The sequence below is a fragment of the Coccinella septempunctata genome, chromosome 4 (genome assembly GCF_907165205.1).
Source record: "Coccinella septempunctata chromosome 4, icCocSept1.1, whole genome shotgun sequence".
Taxonomy (NCBI): domain Eukaryota; kingdom Metazoa; phylum Arthropoda; class Insecta; order Coleoptera; family Coccinellidae; genus Coccinella; species Coccinella septempunctata.
Genome location: NC_058192.1, coordinates 3,499,919 through 3,520,077, shown reverse-complemented (window position 1 = coordinate 3,520,077; position 20,159 = coordinate 3,499,919). Strand labels below are relative to the sequence as shown.

General features: G+C 36.0%; 1 protein-coding gene across 10 annotated transcripts in view; it reads left to right on the top strand.

The window, feature by feature from the left end:
* Positions 1-6,732: 6,732 nt before the first annotated feature.
* Positions 6,733-20,159, top strand: part of LOC123312073 (protein abrupt-like) — a 37,969-nt gene continuing 24,542 nt past the window's right edge. For 2 of the 10 annotated variants that reach the window (XM_044896280.1, XM_044896281.1), the window contains exon 1: positions 15,333-15,881. The gene's annotated coding sequence lies outside the window, so the exon portion shown is untranslated. Of the gene's footprint in view, positions 6,882-6,942; positions 7,064-15,330; positions 15,882-16,344; positions 16,366-16,506; positions 16,622-17,660; positions 17,969-20,159 lie in introns of those variants that run through there. The other 8 variants (XM_044896273.1, XM_044896275.1, XM_044896282.1 and 5 more) reach the window with 8 other exon arrangements.

The following is a 20,159-nucleotide window of genomic DNA, read 5'->3' as shown; positions in this document are numbered from 1 at the left end:
GCTGGGTGGTCGTGGAAAATCGTCAATTTTCGCCAGCGAAGGGCCGCAAGACTGTGCTGACGTCACAGGCGTCTATTTATCGATTCGGGCGAATCTACCGGGTGCCTCGATTTTATTTTCAGTTATTCGAAACGGGGAGGCCGGGATGGACGTTGCAAAAGGGGTGGATGAGGGACTGGGAAAAACGCCGACCTCCGTCGACGAATTTTTTTCCAGTTTCAGATAAGTGAATTTATTTTCCGCGAATGAATTATTGGTCTCCCTTGAAAGCCTTTTTCCAGGAATTATTTATTGGTGACAAAATCTCGCTTTTAACTTCTTTCTTTTTTTTTTGGGAACGGATTAAGATCTAGTGTTATTCCCCGAATTTGCATACTCTAGATTTATCATTCCGTGTTATTCCCGAGAAATAAATTCATGGCTTGGAGACTTCAAGACGGTTTTTTCGGGACTGGATTTTCACCAGGTTTTTCTTCGATTTTTTGAGGATAACCGAGATTTCATAGGTCCTCTCCAGAAAACATTTCGGATCTTGGGTGTTTGTGCTTTTTACAAAGCATCGTACCGAATGCTTTCTTGATATTTGTCTTCTCTATCTTCTCACTGACAAGATTGGCCAATGGGATATACCATAGATTAGTTGAACAGAGTTTTGAGTTCATCTATGGTATATACTCAGTCAAAGAGGCCCAGAGGCTACCTAATTCCTAATTCTCTCATTACTCGTACCTTCCCTGCACATTCTGGGCTATATATCACCACATGAAGAGATCTGTAGTGATCCCTAGTGCCCTAGTTGTCCTCGTTCTCATAGCTCTGGCGATGCAAACCATTGATATAGATTACTAAAAGTATAATTTTACAGACCTCCACATCTCTGACTAAACCTTGTACCCTTGATATAAGAAATATCTTCCAAAAGTACACCGATTCATGGATGGTTTGAATCAATGTATACTGTATTCACATTTATTTTAGCAGTCGGTTGGCCATGAAATAATTTTCTCAACTGAAACGGAGTAAGGTTGGCACTCATGACATGTCGTTAATGTCATAACGCCGTTGCCACAACTAATATCAATTTTTATTACGAAAACGCCGAAAGTGATTGAAAAAAGAGACAGGAAGGTTTCAAGAAGTGCTATTTAGAATTCAGGTCCGGTCATTCAAAAAGTTATACCCTGATATTATAAAATTCACAATACGTCAGACGGTAGCGAACATATTCAATGTAAGAGAATTTATATAATGTTTCATCTGAATCAAAACGACTTATATTTCAGCTGAATATTTCCACAATCAGAAAGATTGTGAATGAAGAGGATGACAAAGAATTTTCTTCTATTGGGAGACCCAAAAAACTGGTGGCATTTGAGAATTTTACGTTTGAGTGAATTAATGGGAAATGTTTACTACAGGATTTTCGATTAATGTCATCGTAGAATAAGTTTCCGAAAATTGATTTTTATATTTTTCATTTGACTTGTCCTATACATTGTAAATGTCCTAAGGTACCACTAAATACCTAATTATTATATCTATTTATTAAGATGAACAGTCACAAACACGGGCCAGTTATCCTGTTAATTGTTTATTCATGTGAAATTTTTGTTCAAAGGTGAAGTTCATCTTGACTTGAAACTTCCTTCAATTCCCTTTACTTTCCATTGATGCAAGATGATTTTTGTTGAAGAATTTAACATTTTTGTGATTACCTGTTAATTCCTTCGGGAGATACCTATTCCAACCACTGCATCATATGCATTTTATCTTGTTCGGGTTGATATTTTTGAAATCTACAACTGATATAACGTGTTCAAACTTTAGCCAAAGAAGATAACGAACATTAACTCTCCTCAAGCTAGTGCATATTATGATAATATAAGGATCTCTTGTATTTTCCATTCAAATAACTGGATTTGGTATGCCTTCAATCAGTTTGTATAAACTTCAATTACGTTCGTCACATATTTTCCGAAGAGATTCGACATTGTGATAAAATACGTAATAACAGAAACTTTTACGTAGAACGGGCAACATAGCGTTCATTTAAAACCCAAAAATGTTTTGAGAAGCTTCATAACTCCACATTTTCGTACTATACAGAGTGAAATGTGTCAAATTTCCATGGCCAACCGACTGCTACAATAAAAGTGAATGGAGTATAGATATCGTTGTTTAGCATTGAGAATATCGACCTACAGTTTATATCCCTGACTGTTTCTGAAAGATTTGGGGCTGGATCTTATTAATACCTTGTCATTTCGTGTAAGGTTTAGTTAGGAAACTTTAGAAAAACGAATAAATTACTTCACTTCTGAAGAATTTGCTCAATTCAGAGAATGAGAATCAAAATTTTAATAGGTATTGGCTGAAATTGGGATATTATCATTCATTTATCCACAATATTCAGTGTTTTTCAAAATAATACTCCGAAATATGAACTTTCCCCATTCGACAGCTCTACACAAACATCGCACTGAGCTTATTGAACGTACGCTGCACACAATGGGCTCGGTCACGACAAAGGGCAGATCCTTTATACATTACACGAGACGTACAGTTGAAAAGTTTCATTGAAAAAAGAAAAGGAGCCAGGTCTTGCACACCATAACAAGCACCTGGTACTGATCTCCGTATTCAAGTTTGATATATACGGCATAGCAAGACCATTTTCAACACACGGCGAAATCGCTTTCATATAATAATAAAGAAAGAGGGATTATTTTATTTCTCGAAAGGAATCGGCCGAAGCCACGCTTGCCGAGGCATGAAGAAAGGAGAATACAGAAGAATAGAGCATTACACACATCAAGCTCGCATTGAACTCAAGTCGCAAATCCGACGCACGTTTTTCCGATAAATTTCTCGCGTAAAGTTCGATATGAAAACCTTGAAACGATGTGCGAGAAAGGGATTCTGCGAGCGCAATTTCGAAATGGAAAAATGAAGAGACTGAACGCAGCCCATCATTTCCGAGAGGTTTCTGATACACACAGTGTGTCCCGAATCTCAATTCTTAATGTTTAGTGCACATATACCAAGATAGTTTGCCAATACCTACAAAATCTTGGCTTGCTAATGTAGCTTCTTCCTTTCCATCACCTATTAGCGTTGGCTAACTGACTCAACAAATGATACGCTTTGAATCGAACTAACCAATCATCATAGCGAAAGAATCGACTAAAGGTCCATCAGTTCGTTCCACTTTCATCGAGGTGGGAGTTGTGTTGCTCTGATGAGATCGCATAAGACCGAAACCATAGTCAGCTCACACCCTTCTACGAAGAAACGGTTTTTCTGTGGACACTTTGGGTGATGGATCTATGTTAGTTCGATTCAAATTGTTAAATTTGTTTATTTTTATATCAATGTTGTGTATCTGAATTGATTCAATGTATTATTCGATTACACTTGATAAGTGTCACTTAATAAATAAAGATTGAAATTCCAGACAAAATTTGTTGTAGAAATAGCCCCTGAGAGGAATTCATTGTCTATTTTAATGACAGTTGGCTACATATGAAACTATCGGACGATAAAAGATTTTCTTCGGTTTCCAGCTTGATTCACAGAGTTTCTAACCTAACCTAACCTAACCTAACCTAAACTAACCGTGTTTAACATATATTTAATTGAATCTTGCAGACGTCTTCCTCAATAGCTATTATAAGTCGAGCAAGAGAGGGGCAAGCTCCAATACATATTCCAAAAAACGCCCCTACTCGTACACATCCGTCTTGTTGTACACAGATATCCATCTTCCAATGCGGCAAACCTTCAGATTCATCCTCCGACCAACGAAAAGAATAGAATATTCCCCGTTTCTTAAACAAATTAAATCGTACAGATCGATAAGGGTCCGCCACGGCATCGAGCTTATAAAATACACCCTATGAATTTCAAGAAAACTGCACGAGATACGATTCCGTTACTTGATTTGAATTGGTAATAAAATTGGAAAAACAAAATTCGGCCTGATTTACGAGCGGATTATATGAAGCAAAAAATAACGCCGCTGAATAAACACGATTTATTGGGGTAGTTTTTGGGAGGGAGGAGTAATGGTAGAAAGAGGACTGAGAATTGAAGATTCCCCAGCTTACTCGATTCGGACAGCAAGAATCGAAGTATACAGGGTGTCGACCAATTACATAAACAAAAAACAATTGGAGCACCCCAATGCTAGACGTGGTTTGATGTGGAAAAAATAGATGAAGCAAGGGATAGGATATATTGTATCTCCAGCTGAACCGACATTTATATAAACGAATATGGTGGATAATCCTTCTAGATAATTAACGAAGTCATGCCCTTCTCAGGGAAAGACCTATTAAGGTTAAAAATTGATATCATATAAGATTAGTTAATTACATCAAGAGCTCGAGGTTCCAAAACAGAAAAGGATATAACGAACAGTTAAGCTACGTTGTATTCCCTAGAGGAAAATAATCTAGATGGAAACACAGTGTCCTTTATCATATATTATATTTTCACCAAGTTATGTTCACCAGTTTTGATAGGGTAGGACTTTCATCGAGATCTGACGATTTCAAAGTGTAAATAAACAAATTGAAATTGCAGAAACCAAACTAAATGTTGATACATATATACATTCGAAATTTTACTGTTGGCTGATCTTAGTTGAAGAAAGATGTTTACCAAAATTCTCAATAATAAAGATTACATATACAGAAATAGAGAAATTTCACAATTATATAACAATATGTATCTCTACGTCCAGAGTCTGTTTCTAACTGTTCAGTTTTCTGTGGCTGACATCATATATACCTCCAGTCTGTGGTTGTAACTATGAAGTTTTATGGACCAGTGAATAATAGCAATAATGACAAGTGATTAATGAATGTTTGATCTATAATCAGTGAATTATGGCCCAATAATCACTAGGTTATACAATAAACCAAAGAAAACTAACTGAATACTAGGGAAAAAGAGATTAAATGGTCCTAGAAAGTAGAAACTTCCTAATCCAGGATGCAAACATATGAACCATCTCTGTTTACCCCTCGGACGTCTGAAAACAAGGCATAAGACGGTCGTTGTTTCGATAATATCCGCAACCATTCATCACAATTCAAGACAATAATAATAATTGATAATCGTGGAAGCGGAAATGGCAGGTTCCCCCACCCCCTCCAACCTCACCCCCTCCGTCACGAAACGGCAAAACAAGATGACAAAACGGACAGCTCTACTTAGGAATCGCATATATCAACAATTCGCGGAGGATAGGTTCGACTTACGGGGGTTGAAAGGGATGATTCGACTGCTGCCAGTGGCGAGAGAGATGTGTAGTTACGCGAGTCGACGATTTATGCCCTTCTAATACCCTAGCAACTACTGGCGGCAGTACACCGTCTCTTTTAAAATCGATATGGTTGTTTTGCACGAATGTACGGGGTCGGACATGGGCGTATCGGACGTTGGGGCGGTTCAGTGCGGAGACCTACAAAAAAGGGCGGTAATTATTCGTATTTGATCTGACAGCCCCTTAACAACAGAGCCAGCTGATATAATGCATATACATACTAAGCATTATTACACTGCGCAAAAAAATAAACGCACATTCTGAAAATCTCAATTTTAATGAAAGTTTACTGTATAACTTATTTTTATGTTCTCTCGGGAAGGTTTTGAACGAAACAAGACACATTAAATGGAAGAAAAATTCAGGATTTCACCGAATCTTATGTGAAAGAAGAGAAATGAACAATTTTCAAAATACTGAAATGCTGATAAGGGATTTAATACTTGGTATTTCCACCCCTTGCGTTAATTACAGCTCGGCAACGACGGTTCATACTCAAAATGAGTGATCTTGAAATGTTCTGATCTAATCCTTCCCAGATTTCTCCGAGTTGAATTCCTAAGTCATTAAGAGTAGCTGGATGATTTTCTGAACTTCTCAGCCTTCTATTGAGGTTGTCCCAAACTGCTTAATAGGATTGAGATCTGGAATTCTTGCTGGCCATTCCATTCGAGAGACTTCAACCACTTCAAGGTACTCCTGAACGATGCGCGCACGATGGGGTCTGGCATTATCGTCCATAAAAATAAAATTTTCACCAATGTATGGGGCAAATGGCACTACATGCTCTTCAAGAATGTTCCTTATATACTTATCAGCATTCATAGCTCCATTATCAATGACCACTAGGTCTGTGCGAGCAGTCAAAGATATTCCACCTCATACCATAATCGATCCTTCCCCGAAACCAGTAGTATTCAGAAAATTGCACTGAGCATATCTTTCATGTGGACGTCTGTATACAAGGGAACGTCGATCACAATGGTAGAGGCACAATCTAGGACTCATCTGTGAAGAGAACTCTTTCCCAATCGGCCTCTTCCCAATAGATATGCTCTCTCGCAAAATCCAAACGCGCCCTTCGATGGGCTGGGGTAAGAGCTGGCCTCTTGCGTAAGAATTGTTCTTTCACGGCAAATGTTGGCGAAGTTTGTCCTTGTCACTCGATATTTCAACCATATTGAAGATCGAAGAGAGGTGAGAAAGAAGTAGTAATTTCTTTAGAGTACAAAATATTCAAAATTTCGTGGAGCTAGTATCAGCAGAAAATTTTGTCGCAAAGCCAAGCAACATTGCTTATGAATTTCAAACTCTTCACTAATTAACTTTAGGTAATGTGCCTCATCGAAAAACCTTATTTAATGAAATTTAATTCTGATTCCACCTCTCTACCCACGCTCCAATCAAGCGAGTGTATTAACAATTCACGGTTGTTTGGACGTTTGGTAGTCGTCGGCGACTTGATGAATGGGCAATACACTCTGCAACGCCCCTGTCTCAATAGTGAACGCGGAAGATGAATACCCTTCCTGGCGGCAAAGGGGCGCAAGGGGTAAGTGCGTATATGGTACGCCATGTTACGAATTGAAGGGTTCAAAAAATAACTTGAACACATGATCATTACCCGGCTATGTTTAGTCAATAACTACCAATATGTAAGTTAGTTGTTTCAGGAAGTCATACCGGTATGACCAAAAAACCTTGTGCTCAGTATCACTGTGATTAAAATCATAAGTAAGTAATTTCCCATATCCGAAAAAAATCGAAATGATTTGTATTTTCAACCTGGTTTCTCACTAAACGACGAACTAATGAAAATCCTCGGTAATCTTTGCTCCATATGATTCTATTCTCTTCACTTATGTGTATTTAACTTTTTTGTTCGGTAAAAAATATAAACAAAATCTGCAGGAATTATTTCTTCGAATTGAATCAGACTGATTTTCGAATGAGTTGATGTTTGTTTTATATTTTTCTTACCACAAGGAATAACAATTTGATATTTGGTATATGAATCTGTATTTTGGTAAAGATGAACGTGATTTTGAAACACGCTGTATAACATTCTCTTACATCAAAATGATCGCAAATTTAAAATATTATTCTACCTTTCCATGCACATTTACAACAAAGAAACAGTCTCTGGTTTACTGATTTCATTCTGAATTAGAGGCTCGCAAGTTTTTCTTTTCTCTATCAAATTATCAATCAATCGACTGAAGATCTATCGAAAAATTGCTCTCCAATTGCCCTAGTATCCTATGTGTGAATTCGTAGTGCTATTTTCACGGATATCCAAACAGCGGAATGATCCGTTTTGTCTTTGGGTGTCAGGGGAATAGATCGTGAATGAAAATGGGGTGTCAAAAGAAAACGGGTTGTCTTCGAGGTTTTAGAAATAATAGCCGACAAAAAGAAGGGGGAGGGTGGCCGCTACAGCAGAAGTGAGATAGGGTGATTACGTCGGAAATTTAGCCGCGGGAATAGGGAATTTAGCATAGAATGTGTGGAATGAGATAGGGGATTTGAGGACGATATCGAGGGGTGGTTTTCCGATGAAATATTCAACCATTCCACGAGGTGTGGTAAAGGGATGACCGCCACTTCTGGCTCTGATAATTGGGGGTGAAAATAATGCTCGATCTGGAAAAAATTGATAGTTAAAATCTCTTTGTTTATGCTTTTTGGATATTTAACCCAACGTAGTATTTTCGGTTGAATCCACTCATTTATCAACCCCAGGGTCTTCATTACATTGTACAATAAGAGTAGATCATAAAATCGATTGAAGAAGTTAAGATGAGAAAAAATAAATCTTAATTTTTTGTGTTCGCCTAAAAAGCTATACTGTTCAACTTGCACAGGGTGTTAATTTCACACTAGTGTGTATATTGTATATTTCTTGTTGAATACACTTACGGTCGTTAGTAGGGTCGGTTGAAAATACGTTACATCGTAATTTTATAGCAACGTTATCTCCTCACGTTGATTTTAGGTTTGTTACACGTAGCAACTTAACTCTTTGTAATAGCGTTTTCTATTGGTAAAACTAGTGCTGCACTGGATCACAGAACCTCAAATATGAATTAGGATATCTTTAAATATATGCTCTATTTTTATAATATGCACTCAATGAGCACAAGTTTCACAAATGGAATATTCTTTTACAGTGAATTCCATTGAAATGCTTCATATTCTTTGGAATGATTCTAGTGACATCAAAATATGCACTCGCACTGCACTAGTTTTACCAATAGAAAACGCTATAAGAAAACGATGCATATACTTCTCGAATTTATCTTGTTAAGATACAACAACAATGTTCCCCAATCTTGTCACCTAAGGTCATTAAGCTTCAACCATATTTTCCATTCCTCCTTATTTTGTCATCTATGGATAAAATGGATATTGAGCCTCAATTAAAGTTTCCATTCATAATCCACTGCATTAACACCTTTACCAAGTCGGGTCTCGAACCCAGGATTCCGAAAGTGTTAGGCAGGTACACTGCAGGCTACTCCACTGATACAGCTATACAATAATGCTGCTTGAAGTGTTGATTCTTTTCTAATACTCCATTACATTCGACAATTTGATTAATTTCAGAAAAATAATCCGTTTTCTTCGTACGATTACGATCTTACTTCATCTATTGAGAATTCAATAATAGCGTAAACATAAAATTCAACGTTTTCTACAACCAATTGATTAAACGTTTAGGATACGTTTCATATTGGTGGCTAAAGCCACGTTTTTTACTCCTTATCGAAATTACGTTGTAAAAGCAGAATAAGAACACGTTTCTTATTGGTGAGAAACGAGTTGAATCATGTAAGTTGATGGAACGTTAAATCAACGTTTGGTTCAATTTAGGTTTCAATTGAGTATACCTCAGAATTCTCATCACATCAAGGTTTAACTGGTAGAGTGTTGACCAAATTTCGAGTGTGAAAAATTGTTAGTCAAAATTACGACAGTTTTCTGTGAAAAATGATTCGCAGAAATGGAACATGAACTCCAATAATGTATTCAGTTTGAATTTCGAATTTTTGAATCTTTTATCTTAGATACTCCCTTCAATTTCTTCTGAATGGAAGAATATAGCTAAATAAATACTTCATCGGTTCATTATTCCTGAAATTTCTGCTTCTTACAATCAATTAAATTTAATGCACTATCATTGACAAATAACAGTTATTGAAGTTTCGGTTTCCATCAGCTCCAAGAATGTTTCTTTCTCAATTATGAAACCAAAAAATCTCGTTCTCTTTCTCGTTCATCAAGAAAAGAGGGTGGAAGTACGGGCTTTTTTCGTTCTTGAAGGTACCAAGATATTGACTGACTATTTCAAGGGTAGGTACCTTTTTGTACCATTTCAAAATATTCCCAATGGAAATCATGCAAAATAGGAACATATCAAAAAACAAGCACACCTAAACCAAAGTTGATCGTGAGATGTCCATATATGTGATCGGTAGGCAAGAATTTTTATTATCCTGGGAATAATTCCGTTCTCTATAACTAGAATATCCTTGCTGGTCTTTTATCTAGAAATATTTTAGTGCCCTTTCCAAATTGCTCTTGTTGTAGGTACCTGACCCGACTAATATTTATGTAGCTTCCACACCAGTTAAGCCGGAGTCAAAAGCAATTTAAAACGGAATTATTTGTGAAAGGCGATACATTTCAAGCAAACCCCGTTACTGACAGTAATGATTCCAGGGGCGATTCAATACAGGGTCTATATACCCGTGGGCCAGAAAGCCCTCATTTAAGTGAACAAAAAATGAATGACAGAAGAAAACCACCGCCGAACAATGGACGTGGATGTACCTGCTAGACAGAAATGCATGGTCAAAAATGTGCAGTCAATGTCATGCACTGCAATTTCAAAAAGTCTCAGTACTTCAGAGTCTTCGCGTTAGGGTGGTTCGTGGATATTTTTCAGGATCGAAGGTAATCTGTGTTAAATTTTCTGGAACGACTATGTAAGTAGCTATCATTCTTTATATCATATTAATCCCTGCATTGAAGTACCTTCTCTTTATAGATGTACCAGTTGGTTACTCATCTTCAATCTTGAGAAAGTACTACACGATAGCAGATTATTCACAATGGTAGGTGAAAAAATCGAGTCAATGGATACAATTCTTAAAGTGAAGTAACATTTCAATGCTTTATATTTAGCCATAAGCACAATCTCAGAAATATTCTTGGATTTATTGTAGGTAGTAGGATTTATGATTTAGAATTAGCATCTACTGAATTAAACCATTTCAACTACGATAGTTTTTGAATTCACTACACTCTTTCGGAATCAAAACACTAATAAATGTTTCCCAATGGTTAGGAGAAGCAAAAATATATTTGGTTGCTTGTTATGAAAATATAGGGGTTGTTTTTCGAGCAAATAAAATTATTTTCTCAACAGCCCTTTTTATTTGTTATAGTAAACTGAAATTAGAAACTCTACACTTATTTCGACGCTAACACACAATAATGTACTGTTATTTACGAAAAATCCCAAAATATATAGTATTAACTCAAAATCGTGCTTACGCGCGGTGCATTTTCAAAAATTGGCTCAAACACGTGGTACAGTCGTGGGCCATGTGCCATCAGGTTACAATGCGTTTGAAATTAAACGAATTGATTGGTGAGATACAGAAATTTTGTTAATCTTCTCAATGAAATGACGATTTTCAGTTTGAGATGTTGATGGTAAGTTAGTGCCGCTCAGACGCTCGTGTTTTTGATAGCGACGCATATGAAATTCCACTTACGATCAAAATTTCGAGGAAGATTTTTGTATTTTCTTCTGATTAATCCAAAGCTGTTAACAGAATCGGCCTATTATTTCTAGGATTTGAGTTACAAGAAAAAAAATTGAGATTTTGACGATTTCGAAAAGTTCTCATAACTTTTTTGTCTCTGAATTAACTGATCTGAAACATGAACCTTCTTAGGCACTTTTATAAATAGAATCTTCAGACAAAAGTTTTTTTCCAATGCAAAAATAACGAATTCAATAAAAGTTTGCATTTAAAAAAACCAAATCTCGCCTAATCATTCGAAATGAAAAAATATTTTTAGCTCGCTAGTGGATTCTACATAAAAAAGTGCCTGTAGAAGGTTCAAGTTTCTGATCCGTTACTTTAAAGACAAAAAAGTTATTTGATCGTCAAAATCTCATTGTTTATAACTCAAAAACGAAGAAGAGTAGGAGGCTATGGTTTTCACCATTCTTTGTTTATCTGAAAAGAGCTCGGAAATGAGTCATCCGTTTTCTTCTAGCTGCTATAGGCTCCAGATCCCCTCAGTAGATGAATTTTGCCCACCCTGTACTATCCTTCGTATAAATCGTAAAACAAACATTATATTAACTAACAAAGGAAGAACTTAAAATAAAAAAATAGATGAGGCAGAAATTCAGCGTGGTTAGAGAGAGGGTAGATGTGCGTATTTAAATACAGAAAGAACTTCGGCAATCCCTTTAAACGAGCTTTTAAAATGATCGGTTCCAGGTCTATGGAATTGAGAGAGGACAATTGAACTACTATTATTGTTTGAGTTTTTTACTGAGAACACTTAGTCTTAAACCGGAGATCTGTGGAACAAATGAATTGTCAAGTGCGAAATATTTTCAAGTATCCTGTCTTCGACAATAAGTATGGTATATCTGTGGAATGTCGGAAATATTTTGGTAATTGCCCATAAAGATTTTGAGTGACTTGAACCTATACACCAGCCAAATCACCCTGCCAAAACCGGAAGCATACTACAATTTGTTGAATTTTTATTATTATTTATTACACCTGGGTAAAATTTCATTACAATTGCTACTCCCCAGTTATGCCTGTTTGTTTTTGTTTTAAAATATCAGTACACAGGTTGATTCATATCCATTTGGACTCGAATCAATATGTGACGATGGAATCAATTAGGACCCAATGAAATATTGCTGTTGAAAAAGATCAAAGTTGAGTTTAATTCGTTTTTGCTGATACTTCAAGTGTTTATTTCTAATTGCCATCAAAATCGGAAGGTATTAGTTTGGGAAAGTAATTTTATTTTATGTATCACCTCAAATATTGTTATAGCTGCCGCCACATGAATGATTTCTTAGTGATTTCTATTAGAAAGTAGGATGTACAAATCATTTGTTCATAATATTGTTGATATTGTATGAAGGCGATAATTTTAGCCGTTTTTGAGAAAAACGCATTTAAAGACATTGCCTCTGAGGAAAATTTCAATTTCACTTAATTGATGAAGGGTGTGCTTTCGAATATCACAAATATGGTGCTGTGTTGCTGAATGTTATTTCTTCAGGTGTGTTATTATTGCATTATAATCTATTGTTGTGCAACTTCAACACTCTCAATATTTTTCCCAGAGCTGAAGCTTTTCAAGGGATATTGGTCCTATCGCTATGTTAGGAGCTCTCTTAGCGGGGGGTGCAGCGCGTGCCCCGCTCGCGGGCGGCAATCAGAGGGGGCGGCAGCCGCAAGGTAGCGCGGTACCGTTTCGTTAAATAGTACAAATATATCGACCCGGGTCATTTCATTGACTAATTCGGGATCGTAGATTACGAATATGCAATCAGATTTTTTGTAGGATCAATATTTTAGGAATTAAATCATTTTTAGTGGAAAATTTCGAAAAAATTGGTCAACTTTGTGGTGATGTAGCAGCCAGAAAAAGAGTATTAGACATATGTTGATTTTTTTGATGATAGATGGATCCTTTGCAAATAGAAAATTTTAATTTTCATTCATCTACCGCGAACAGTTCGGATTTTATGATTTTTTTCGCGAAGGTCCAAATTTTCCAGTTTTTCATCGACGATAACTTGAAAAATAATTTTTTTTTAATATCTGTTTGCATATTCGTCATCTTGGCCCTCGAATTAGTCGACAGTATAAATTTGGTTCAGATCGGAGACCAAAAATATTTTTCAAAAAAATCGAAATTTTTCCATACATATGTATGGAAAAATTTGAAAAATTTTTGATCTCCCCGATTTCGACCGAAATAAGATTATATACTAAATCGAGGGCGTAGATCACGAAAATGCAAACAGAATTCTGCTGAAGGGATTAGTTTTCAAATTATGGTCGATGAAAAATTCGAAATTTTGGAACTTCGCGGAAAAAATCATAAAACCTAAACTGTTCGCGGCAGGTGAATAAAAGCTCGATTTTTCTATTTGCAAAGGAACAATCTATTACCAAAAAAATCAGCATATATCTAGTGGCCCTTTTCTGGCTAACACAGCTCCTTAAAGTTGACAATTTTTTTCGAAATTTTCCACTGAAAGTGATTCATTTCCTAAAATACTAACCTTTGGAAAAATCTAGTTGAATATTCGTAATCTACGACCCCGGATTAGTCAACGAAATGATCCGAGTCGATATCGTTCGAAAAATAAAAAAGTTTTGATTTACAAAAATTGTCGTTTGCAACCCGCGCTCTTCCTACGAAATTAGTCCCAACAAGAAATTATTCATTTAGCTATATCGACACGGGTTTTTTAACTAACTAATTCGAGTTCGTAGATTACGTATATGCAATTAGATTTTTTGTAAGATCAGTATTTTAGGAAATAAACCATTTTTAGTGGAAAATTTCGAAAAAATTGGTCAACTTTGAGGAGCTGTAGCAGCCTGAAAAAAAACATAAGTCATATGCTGATTTTTTTGGTAATAGATGGATCCTTTGCAAATGAAGAATTTCAATTTTCATTCATCTAACGCGAACAGTTCCGATTTTATGATTTTTTCTGCGAAGGTCCAAATTTTCCAATTTTCCATCGACCATAACTTGGAAAATAAATTTTTTTTAAAATATCTGTTTGCATATTCGTGTTATACACCCTCGATTTAGTATACAGTATGAGTTTGATTTTGATCGGAGACCAAAAATATTTTTCAAAAAATCGCAATTTTTCCATACATATGTATGGAAAAATTTGAAAAATTTTTGATGTCCCCGATTTCCACCAAAACTGAATTATTCACTAAATCGAGAGCGTAGATCACGAATATGCAAACAGAATTTTGCTGAAAGGATTAGTTTTGAAGTTAGGGCGATGCAAAGTTCGAAATTTTGGACCTTCACGGAAAAAATCGTAAAATCGGAACTGTTCGCGGTAGGTGAATGAAGGTTGGATTTTTTCATTCGCGAACGATCAATCTATGACCAAAAAAATCAGCATATGTCCAGTGTATCTTTCCTGGCTAGTAAAACTCCTCAAAGTTGACCAATTTTTTCAAAATTTTTCACTGAAAGTGATTTATATCCTGAAATACTAATCCTAAGAAAAATCTAATTGCATATTCGTAATCTACGACCTCGAATTAGTCAAAAATATGACCCCGGTCGATATAGTTCGAAAAATAAAAAATTTCGGATTCAGAATAATTTCATCTGTATTTACCCGCGCTCCACCACCGAACAAAAAATTATTCATTTAGCTATATCGACCCGGGTCATTTTACTGACTAGTCCGAGGTCGTAGATAGAACCTACATCAAACAGGCATAAAAATAAAGAATTTTCTACGCTTTTGGTTTTGGCAGGGTCATTTGGCTAGTATTAGATTAAGTTACTCACTAATAATACTAACTACATAATATAAGACTATGCATTGATATATTTAAAAGCCGTAGAAGAAGAATAGGGTTAAATTTGTTCAAAATTCTCATATTTGCAAATGTTGACAGTGGAAAAAAAATGTTTTCCTGAGAATCCTGAGACTGTTAAACAATACAATATAGATCAGGTGTGAAATGAATGAAAAAATGACCCCTCTCGATCGAATCGATACTCCCCCATAAACAACGGAAGAACATCCTCATTTTCCCATCGGGGTGAAACAATTCGGGCACCGGAACCGAACGCATCTCGCGAAATCGGGGAAAACCCCCCCGGTCGGGCGCCCGGCTAGAGAAGCAGCCCGCTATCAAACCGTCCCCGAGAACGAGAGCGAGAGTGACGAATGTGCGGGTGATAAAGCGACAGAGAATGTGCAATGTGCAGTGCCTTTGGCCGGTTTTCCACCGTTCCGCAGCAGCAGCAGCAGCAGCAGCCATCATGGCAGGCCAAGTGCCACCGAGAGCAAGTACACTGCTCAAATCGTGGTAGGCGGTTAAACAGGCAGGTCGTGGCGCGCAAGTGTATTCTGCACGCTATACTCAGTCCACACTCCACACGCACTTGGCCGAGCGAAGGAAAGGAGAGCCCATAGTCGGCGAATATGTTGTTTTTGACTCGGCGTAGTAGGCATACATTGCTGGATTGTTTCGGATAATTGCTAGCGCCGCGTGCAGACACAGCCTCTGTACGTCCCTCTCACCTTGTGCAATAGTTTTACGAAATTTTCCCCTCAACTCGAGGAAAACCAAGTAGTGACAGTGAATAACCCCAACAATCATCCCTCTACACTTGTGATATTTTGCGTTTAACCGAGTGACATTAACTTATCTGTGATTTTCCCTCCTCATCAGTGAATTTTTTATTTTTTTCTGGATTACGCCTAGAAATTGGAACGGTGAGTAACCACTCGATTTCAACCCAACAATCTTATTTTTATTCACGCAGGAGGATAATTAAATACACGTGCGACGCAAGTTTTACAATCTAAATTGGACACGGCTTCTTAGATTATTTATACGTATTTATTTAGACTCCTGGCACAGAAATAGACTTAAAGTCGTTTCTTAAACGCCGTGACTGTTAACGTATCGATCAGTTAAATAGGGTTTGTTCCGATAGTTTCTGTTTTCGCAGTGACAACTCAGGGTGGCGGAGCGCGCAGGGGGATGAAGGGGTAAATGGGGATTTCCATAAAAATCATCCCTCGTGGCGCTGAAGAGGGGGAGAATCTTAGGGAGAGGAGGGGGAGCCTTAATTCCTCAATGTTTTGATCAATTAAATTGCGTATTGATTTTGCAATTATTGGGAACCAATCAGAAATGGACTTTTTTCTCTCTTGGCCGTACTTGCTCCTCCTGCGCGCCAGGGCAGGCTTGAACGTACGTAGTTTTTAACCGAATTTTTCTATTTTTGCGCATATCCCGTTTTTTTGCCATTGCGCCATTGTCCAGTAACTAATTTTTAGTGCCGTATTGATTTTATTCATTTCGGCCTCGATTCTAACGAGGCCTTTCGTTATCGGAAAATTATACCCCCCTGGCTTTTCCCCGCTGCATCGCGATTTCAGTCTTCGCGAATTTGTGATCACGTGCTCTGAGTGACGGATAACATTCCGCGGAAAAACAGAACCGAAGTGTACGTAAATTTAAATGTTCATTCATTCGAAAAAATTCTTCATCGCAGATAAATTCAATTGAGATATTGTAAGGATCGGTATCATAATTTTAAAACGAACGAAATTTTTTAGATAAATAGCATCATTATCACTCCAGTATCGGTGGTAGATCAAGTAACACAGGGTGTTCGCTGATTCAAACCTTACCTCATTCAATACTTTTCCTAGAAATGAATGAAAAATTCCTTTTTTGCATCTCACGAAGTAGAACATTGAAAATTATCCTCTAAATTGTAGGTCCCTTCTTTCTTCTTTCTAAGTGCAAACAAACCTAACCCCTTTTCAAGTTTCAGTGGTCAGAACCCCTAAGAATAGATTATTCTAGAAAGAATACGAGGGTAGTTAAAACTCTGCACAGACTGCGTTACAACTACATATAAACATTTGTCGAATAATGAAATGTAAACAACTCCATATGATCGCAACTATTTACTCTCTGAACGTTTTTATTTTATTTTAATGTCCGGTAAACGCATCCAGCAACAAGGTGAATATCACAAAAAAATACCTATAAATCGGTGAAGTGAATTTGAAAATTTCATTCTGCCACTAATGAGCTCTAAAAATCAAACCAAATTACATAGATATCCAAATGATTTATATTATCTTCGGTTTTTTTACAACTACGAAATGTTCTTCAACTAATGAACTGACCCATTCGTATTCCCCCACATATATCTGGAGAAAAGTGTCGAAAATTAGATTATGTTTAAGTATCCATTGCAAAATACTAATTAAAATGTCAATAATTTCAGACTTACCAATCTTGGGTAACAATGTTATAATCTGGTTATTTCATCATAAGCTAATATGATATTTTCAGATGCATATGTGTTACATGAGAAGTTTTGTCGGACTCCATTAAGAATACACATAAATTTTCGTTGTCTTTCTTTCCTGCCTTGAAGGTATACATTTATAAACAAGACGGCAATGTTATTCGAATTTTCCTTCAATCCAACGATATCAATATTATTCAGCACGTCAGTTAGAATTGCATTTACATCCCATACATTCAATCGGTTTGAATTATTTCAAAGTATCCTTTCAGTTAATTCGATGAATATATTTGGAACACATCAACACGGTGGAAATATAATTGAATTTTTTTTTAACGATAAAAGGTATAACGAACTCCTGTAATAATTAAACCAACCAAACGAACATATTTCATGAGAAAATGTGTTCAATTAGAAAGGAATATTTCTGCATAATGAAATCAAAATTGTGTAATTGAATAAGAATATTTGAGAATAGGAAAAGACTTGTCAGTTTCTCAGACGTAACTTCCTCGGAACGAACAGAAGGTAATTACACCAAATATTTCATATTATTCATTGTCTTAACACGATAATTATGGGGTTTAATTATGAAAATATAACAATTTTTATAGCAGCTCATTATTTCTTTGAGTAAATAGATTTTATATTGCTTCAAATTCATGCCTTAATTATCTAGATTATTGTATGGTATCTTGTTACCGGCAATTTTGAAAGGTACCTATGGGAATTGGTTCTGAAAGATGTAGATCTGTGTTTAGTTCCATCTTATGAATATGTATATTGAAAATTAGGTGATAGGTAGCCATGGAGATTCGTGTTAAATAGTGCGAGATTTTTACTCTTTTCCATATACACCAGAATCTAAGTACAACTACGTATTTTGGTCAAACCTTATTTTTACTAAGGATCATCTCAAAGATCAGTTATCGGATTGTTTTATTGTTTGTGATATGTCTACTTTGTACTGAAAATAGTCAATTGCCCAATCAAAATGATGAGTTACCTCGACCAATAGGTACGATTAGAAAATTCCAAAAATGCTCTCACCGGTCATGCAAATAGCAAACAAATTTCGCAATAAGTAACTCCCATAAATTTCGTGAAAAAAAATATGTCATCTTGTCCAGCATTTAATAATGAATTGTTGATTATTCAGATTTGGGAACATCATAAAATTCTAATAAAACCGTACACAACAACAATAAATAACAGCATCATGAGGACAATTACGATAAATAATTTATGAAACAACCTTTAAAAATAGAAAGCTAGATACAATGCTAAACAACCGAATCGAATGTTTGCAATAATTAACAATTACTTGACACCCACTTGAACTCGATTTACACAAAACGTACATTTAATTTATCGTTCGTGGAAGGTTGAGAGATACCTATCTCATTTAAATTTGTTGAGAGAATGGATCAGATCATCTGCTATTGGTTTTTTGTTCGGATATTTAGTGGACATTCCAACGTTTCACTGTGGAGGCGTCGGAGTTTGGAGTGAATGATATGTTGCTCTTTCTATTCTATATCTGGAGATCATACATTATTCATCTCTTGGAAATTCGCCTCTTATTTCAAAAATGTGGGATTTTATATAACACATGCGAGATTTCTAATGGTACTGATTTTTTTCGCTTAATAAACCTTGAAAATCTAAAATTGCCAAAGAAATAGTGCCGGTTTCAAAAAAACTGTTTCAAATCACATAAACATACAGTACAATATGACATACAGGTGGAAGAAAAAAAAATTCAGAAAACATAAAATTACGTAAAAAATAGATAATCGAAAAACGTAAACATTGATGTAAACTTCTCTCATATTACCCCTGTATTCACCAATGTCATATATTTTTCCGAATATTCCATTTAAATCCCTTTTTTCCTAAAGATCTATTTTCTTTCACTTACTGACCACATGTTTGAAAACTCCGAAATAATTAATAATAATAACAGCAATATCTGTTTCGAAAATTGGTACGTTCAGGATATAATGTAGATAATTTTGGAACTTCGCGTGTCAATCTAGTCGCGTGTCGATTCTTTTTCAGAGGTTTAGCCGAATAAACTGCCACCTGTGACAAATCACAACTCTTTTTTTCAGATATATGTGGATGTAGAAAAAAATCCGAATTGTGGATTAGTAATGTCTCCATTCAGAGATGTGCTGTGCCATACTTTGAGAATAACTAGCTAAATCTGTGACACTACACATCTGTGGATCTTTTGAACAGAGTTGCATTCGGTCAATTTTTGAACATCAAATTACTCGAAAACGGCGCATTATACGAGAAAATATGAAGAATACTTTTATTTGCCGAAACGTTCAAATATTCATAAGATAAAGTCCAACTTAGTTTCAAGAGTTGGGTTCTTTGAATTTTTGGTATTTTTATGGTACGTAATTGTCATAATGAGAGTACTAGAAGACGTGGGTGATATCTTGTGTTCGAAAAAGATTCATCAAATAAATGAAAAACTATATTCCGAAATTAATTTCATTCGATGAAACCGTTCGTGAGATAGAACTAAAAATAACATTTTTTATGGTTTTTCAACAGCCTGTATCTTTCAAACCGAGCCGATGCGGAAAAAAAGGTAAAGGAAAAAAGTGTGTCTTTTGACCTCAAGAATCTACTGTTGAAATATTTGTGCGAGTCAAAGACTCCTCCTGTATACAGGGTGTTCCTAAATTGAACGTACAAACGA